Below are 6,916 nucleotides of genomic sequence, written 5' to 3'. Positions count from 1 at the left end.
GTCACAAGATAGTGACCAGGGGGTGGGGCTACCCATGTGGCCCTTGACAGCTTGCCAAAACTCAGTAAGCAGCCCTCCACCCAAAATAATTGCTTGCCCCTGAGCTAGGGAGTGCCAGACATTGGACAATGCAGCTTGAGGCCATGGGGAAACCCCAGTTAAATAAATGTGCAATAAGGCAAACTAGGTAGGTTGAGATGCACTACTACAGTTCTCCTTACATTTAAAACACATACAACAAGGTTTAATTAAGGCAACTTCTACCATTTTAAAAATGTTTTTAAGTCACCCATGTGTATTAAGTGATGGCTTTAGAACACTTTAAATGGTGAAAATCATCACAGAATCATCGAAAGAAGGACCAGAAGGGACCTGTAAGATCCTCAAGTTTGGTCCCCTGCCATGGGCAGGAGGTAATTGGGCTCAAACAAGCTCAGTGATGTATTTGTCCAGCCTCCTCTTAAAGAACACCAGAGATGGCAACTGCACCACCTCTGCTGGAAGTGTGTTCCAGATTCTAGTTACCTGTACAGAAAAGAAGCTTTTCTTATGCCTAGCTGAAACTTTTCCTCAACTAGCTTGTGTCCATTGGTCTGCGTCTTCCCAAGGAGGGCTTTTCTGAAAAGTTGTTCTCCTAGATCCTGGTGTTCTCCCTTGACATATTTGTAGGCGGCTATCAAGTCACCTCTCAACCTTCTTTTGCTCAGGCTGACAAACCCAGATCCTGAAGTCACTCTTCATAGGGCCTGTCCCCCGGGCCTTTGATCATGTGGGAGGCCCTTCTCTACACCCTTTTGAGCTTGTCCACATCCTTCTTGAAGTGTGGTGCTTAAAACTGAACACAGTACTCCAGCTGTGGCCTCACCAACACCGAATAGAGGGGAGGAGCACCACTCTGGATCTGCTGACAACGCACCTGCTGATGCATGCTAGAGTTCTATTTGCTCTGTTGGCAACTTTGTCACACTGGTGGCTCATATTCGTCCTCTGGCCAGTTGACACCTCCAGGTCCCTTTCAGATGCAGTGACAGCCAGTGGACCACCACCTATTGTATAGATATGGTGAGGGTTCTTCCTACGCAGATGAAGGACCCAGCATTTGTTCCTGTTGAACCTCATATGGTTCTGTTCAGCCCATAGGACCAGCCTGTCAAGGTCCTCTTGAATCCTTGACCTGTCCTTCGATATACCCGCTTGTCCCCACAGCTTGGTATCATCCACAAACTTAATCATTGAATTTTTCACTCCCTTATCCATGTCATTGATAAAGATACTAAAGAGCACGGATCCAAGCACTGACACCTAGGGTACACCACTGGAGATTACCTTCCAGGATGAGGCCACCCCATCAATTACAGCTCGTTGGGATCGGCAACTGAGCCAGTTTCCAATCCACCTCACTGTAGTCTGGTCTAGGCCAGTACTCTCCAACTTATCTGAGAGGATTTAATTGGAATCAGTATCAAATGCCTTTCTGAAATCTAGGTAGATGACATCCACCTCCTGTCCCATGTCCAGGTGGTTAGTTACCTGGTCATAAAAGGACACCAGGTTTGTTTGGCATGACCTCCCCTATACAAAGCTATGCTGTTGCTTTCAGTACCTGACCAGATGCAAGCTTGTGGTTGATGGCCTCCTTGACCATTTGTTCAAAGATCTCCTCCAGGACCGAAGTCAGAATAACCAGTTTGTAGTTGGCAGGGTCGTTCCTCTTTCCCTTCTTAAAGATAGGAACCACGTTCATCTTTTTTAGGGGCAACTGAGTTCCACGACTCCTCGAACAGCCTTCCTAGAGGCACCGCTATGAGCTCAGCCAGCTCTTTCGGCACTCTCAGGTGAAGGTCATCTGGACCAGCCAACTTGAAAACGTCCAAATGATCTAAGAGTGTCTTCACCTGTTCTGGGCTGATTTTATGAGAACTGCTATCATTGCTGTATTCCCTGCACCCTTGGTCTGGTGACCAGTTCTCACCTGATTTCAGGAAAACTAATGTGAAGTAATTGTTAAGGAGCTCTGCCTTTTCACGGGGGTCAACTGTGGGCTTCCCCTCTGTGTTCAGTAGGGGTGCCACCACAGAGCTTCATTTTCTTTCTTGCTCCCTACGTACTTATAGAAGGATTTTTTGTTATCTTTAATATCGGTCACCAGCTTTATTTTCATGAATGCCTTAGCTTCCCTTGTCTCATGTCTGCAGACCCTGGCTGCATGAGCGTACTCTTCTCTGGATCTGGATCCATTTTTCCATTGCATCTACGTTTCCTTTTTCTTTTTGAGAAGTTCCCTAATGTCTCTGTTGAGCCAAGCAGGTCTCTTGGCCCCTGTCCCTTTTTTTGGTCACATGGGAATGGCCTCTTTTTGAGCAGTAAGAATAGCCTCCTTGAGGAAGTGCCATCCTTCATGAGCTCCCAAGTTGTCCAGTTGTTGGTTGTGAAGGGCATTTCCAACTAGATTCCTGAGTTTACCAAAGTCTGCCTGTCTGAAGTCTAGGACTTCTGTTCTGCTGATAGAGTTTCCAGCTTTTCAGTAGATTGTGAATCTGTTCAGATCATGATTGCTGTCACCCAGAGCACCTTCAATCTTCAGGTCACTTACCATGTCTTCCTCTTTGGCCAGCACCAAGTCCAGAGTGGCTTTATTCCTAGTTGGCCCCCCACAGCCTGTGTCAAGAACAGGTTGTCTATAGTCACCAAGAAGTTGGTCGATCGGCTGGAGCTGCCTGAGCGATCTTCGCAACAGATATCAGGGTAGATGAAGTCACCCATGATAATCAAATCTTTAGTACTGGCTGCTTCAGCCAGTTCATTGTAGAATGCCTGGTCGCTCTCCTGTTCTTGGTGGGGAGGCCTATAATAGGCTCCCACCATCAGGTCCTCTTCATCTGTATAGGCACCCTTACAGACTAACTGGTTCAGAGAGGAATGAGCTTTTGCAGGCAACAATCTACTTTTTCAGGTGTCATTAATGGACTAAGAAGGCTCACTCAGCTGAATATTTCTCTCTTTGGTCACTATTGCATATATTTAGCATTCTGCTAAGATGGACTAGATTCTTGTTTTGTTTTTGTTATATTTTAAAGTAGCAATGTTCCTTGCTTTGTGGCATTAGACTGAGGAGGGTTTTTTCCTGACGTGGTGTTATCTGGTATTTATTAGGGCATGCTGGTTTGTTAGCTTTATGCTGTAATTTGAGAAGAAGGTTCAAAATCTTTCAGGCATATAACAATGAGAAACAAATTATTTCTCAGGCCTGCTGAAATAGAGAGAGATAGAAACAGTCTTTTTATATAGAAATAAAACAGTAGGAGCAAAAAGATCTCATCCCTTTTAAAAACAAGGCCCTACCAGTTTCAAAACCAAAGCACCAGAAATCAATGTCCATTTTTCAAAATGTTGGCTTAAATGCATCAGTGTTCTAGTTACCTTACAAAGCAGAAAAAGAAAACATACAGGCAGTACAGGTGTTTCAGCCTGCAGCTGGCCCCTCTCCTCTGCTCCCTGTACCTTCTCCAAACTGGGATATGGGGAGCAGTACCTGCTCCACTCCTGGTGCCTGGGGGGCATAGAGTGGCAGGGGAAGGCTCCCTATGCCTTTCCCAGAATGGGGTCACCCTGATCTGGGGAAGGATAGGGAAAGTCTTCAAAGGGGAAGGAACAGCAGAGCAGTGTTTCCTTCTACTTCTCCAGACCAGCATCCTTTGGACCCTGAGTTGCTCAGGGAGGGCAGTGGTAACTCAGTTCCTCAATTCTCCGGGTAGAAACAGAACACCTGTACATGGCCATAGTTGTTTTCCTGAAAGTGCAAACAGACCAAAGCAGTAACCCCAAGAGATGTATTCATGTCTCCTCACATGTCAATTCATTTTTAAATATGAATGTGAACGAAGATGGGCCATAAACCTTTTGCTTTTTTAACCATTAACTGTTTGCTTTTTCAATGTAGAAAAAACATCCATTGTTTACATTTTACTTCTCTCTTCTTCTGTCTTCCTTTTTTCTGGTGCTACCAATTTTCTCATGGGTAAAAACTTAAAAAAGAGGGAAGGGGAGACAAAATCATAGAGTTTTTTGCCTCGTTCTTATAATTTATACAAGAATTATATCATAATTGAAAAAATATTTTTTTTCAAACTTCAAGTGTCACAAACATTTTGGGGCAATTTTTCATGGGGAAAAAAAAATTATATATATATATATATATATATATATATATATATATATATATATATAAATGGCTGCTCCAGCTTCCCCTTAGCAATTTTTTTCACGTAGCTACACGTTATCAACACTGAAATCTGAAAGCGCATTGCAAACTGAAAAATGTAAAACCAATGTGAAATGCATATAATATCAAAGTAAATCAATACAGCAAGGGCTACTGAACTGATTGTGTTATTTGTTTTCATATTTAGATCCATCATAGCACATTTCTTAATTTGAGTAGAGCAGTCACAACATATTCAGATTGCTGTACCAGAGAGCCTCAAAAAACAGGTTGCAATATGGTAGTCTTCAACTATAGCGAAGAGTGTGGGCATTTACAAAAGTTACATTTTTTTGTGCAGTTGGGCCCCTGAAAGTGTTCTGCAGCCATGACACAACACATGTGCATAGCTGCAGAGTACTTTTAAACTGTCCAATAGCGTGAAAAATTAACCCTTGTCAGATCAGGTATTAGATGAAGAGCAAGCACTTCTCTAAAGGACAGCGCCTTAGGGAATTTGTGTTCCCTCCAGGGTTCATTTTTCACACCAGTGAGCACCAGCCAAGCCCTGCCCCCAAGCCTGTCAGCAGGGGGATGAGGGGGATGGAGGAACAGGCAGGCAGCTACCAGCTGGATTTGGCCTAGCAGCAGCTGGAGGGCAGGGGGTAAGGCAAAATGGAGCCCCTTTGCCTTGCAGGTCCCCTGACCCAACTCATGGGGTAAAGTGCCGTGAGTTAGAGCAGGGCCCCTTAATGTCTGTAGGCACCCTGTATGATCATTTCTGTTATAACCTCTGGGGGCATCTTGCTATAAAGAAAATGAGAATAGCTTGACCATCTGTAGGAGACGAATGGTTGTGGGAGAATATAATATACCTTTCAAAGAACTGTAGAATTTGTGTCTCAGAACAACTGAAAAGGTCAGGAAGCTATGCCAAACCAAAAGATATGTTAATGCAATAATTAAATGCCATAATATAGCCCTTATCTGATCATTGTATTTATCCATTGTATGTCATTTGAAAGGAGCACTTCCCTCACTCATAACGTACACACTCAATCTTGGTAGTATCTAGCCAATTTTTTCCAAATGATTGAGTTTTAAAAATATCACCTTTTGAGCTGCACTACAAGTGTATATCTCTTAAAATGTATAATTATCTCATTCACTGTTGCCTTGAATATAAGATTTTCATGAAGTCCACCTAACTGGCACAGAGAAGTACAAGATGTGATGTGTATGTACTTGAGGCTGTTGGAAAAAATGGTATCTGCTATTTTTCAGTCTGTAATGTTGTAACTGAAGACTATCATGATGCATATGCACAAGGGGGCAGTGTTAAGGTTTCAAAAACAGTGTTAACTATGGCATTTTCTGACTTCTGAGTGCTTAACCATGCAACCATAAATTTCTCTTAACATAGTATTTTTTATGGAACAAATCATTACCTCCTCACCAACCAGTTTGCTCTCTAGATTTCCCCTGTGTTCTGAAGCACTCTTCAGTTATACTAAGTATTCCTTTTTAATGTGATTTCAAAACACTAGAGAATCCCGATTGAGCCAGCTAGTGAAAGATTCCATTAGGAGGAAAATAGTGAAGTGTCCACTCGTTTTAGTAAAATAAAGTGTGTGTTAACAAAAAGCAAATCACATTGTATAACAGTAATGCTGTCAATGAATAATTCATATTTAGTTATTTCATACTACACTTGTAAATGCAAATTGTAAGCACGTATTCTCTCCAGAATCCTTCAGGGAATTTTACAGATCCTTCAGGATTCTCATCCTATACACTGACTCTTCCCAAAGGGTCCATTGAAACTTATAGTTTCTCATTTTATAGTACAAGAGTACAATCTCATTCAGAGAATTTATTTTAAAACCATTTGTCTTTTTAGTTCTCTCACTTGCACCGTACAGGAGATGGTATTATACCATAAACTTTGATCTTGACAGTGTGAGACAATTTATACACCAAGATGGCAAAGTACTCCCTGCCCACCCAGCAGTAGCGGGTGTGGTGGTGGTGTGGAGTTGTGCCCCCCCTGATGCTGCTGGGTGGGCAGGGGTGCACAGCCAGCGTGGGGCTCCCGAGGGAAAGGTAGCACGGTGGGGAGCCTTGAGCCCGCAGTGGGCAACACACATCCTCCCACACTCCTTTTTGCCCAGTTCTTGCCCAGCCATGGTGATGGGAGCAGTGGCGGACAGGGGAGGGGGGCATACGAACAATTGTACCTCAAAGGGGGGCTCAGGTTAAAAAGTTTGAAAACCACTGTCTTAGATGCCCAGTAGGTGGAACATGATATGGCTCTTTCTTCTTACTCAAATTATCCTGCCAGAATGCAGCACCAACTGAAGAATAAGTATGAAGCAAAAAAACTCTTATGATTTTCATAGAATCGTAGAAGTAGGGTTGGAAGGGACCTTGTAGATCTTCAAGTCCGACCCCCCGCCTGGGCGGGAGAAAAGACTGGACTCAAATGAGTCCAGCCAGGTAGTCATCAAGCCTCTTCTTACAGACCCCCAGGGTAGGAGCCAGCACCATTTCCCTAGGAAGCTGGTTCCAGCTCCTAGCCGCCCTAACTGTGAAGTAGTTCTTGCGGATGTCTAATCTAAATCTGCTCTCTAATAATTTGTGTCCATTGTTCCTTGTCATGCCAGGGGGCGCTAGGGGAAACAGTGTCTCCCCTAAACCCTTCTGGTCCCCCCTAGT

The 6,916-nt window shown here is 43.6% G+C and overlaps 1 protein-coding gene and 1 long non-coding RNA gene across 2 annotated transcripts in view; one reads left to right on the top strand and one right to left on the bottom strand.

Annotated features, from left to right (window-relative positions):
* LOC109318342 (ras-related protein Rab-10-like) overlaps nucleotides 1-6,916 on the top strand; it is a 54,749-nt gene that overhangs the window by 33,827 nt on the left and 14,006 nt on the right. The gene's annotated exons all lie outside the window — the stretch shown is intronic.
* Nucleotides 4,230-6,916, bottom strand: part of LOC109318353 — a 15,652-nt gene continuing 12,965 nt past the window's right edge. The window contains exon 3 of the long non-coding RNA XR_002103236.1: nucleotides 4,230-4,241. This is a non-coding gene — a long non-coding RNA (uncharacterized LOC109318353). The remainder of the gene's footprint in view (nucleotides 4,242-6,916) is intronic.

The sequence above is a fragment of the Crocodylus porosus genome, unplaced genomic scaffold (assembly GCF_001723895.1).
Source record: "Crocodylus porosus isolate Cpor-Errol unplaced genomic scaffold, CroPor_comp1, whole genome shotgun sequence".
Classification (NCBI taxonomy): domain Eukaryota; kingdom Metazoa; phylum Chordata; order Crocodylia; family Crocodylidae; genus Crocodylus; species Crocodylus porosus.
This window is presented reverse-complemented; position numbering and strand designations above follow the sequence as displayed.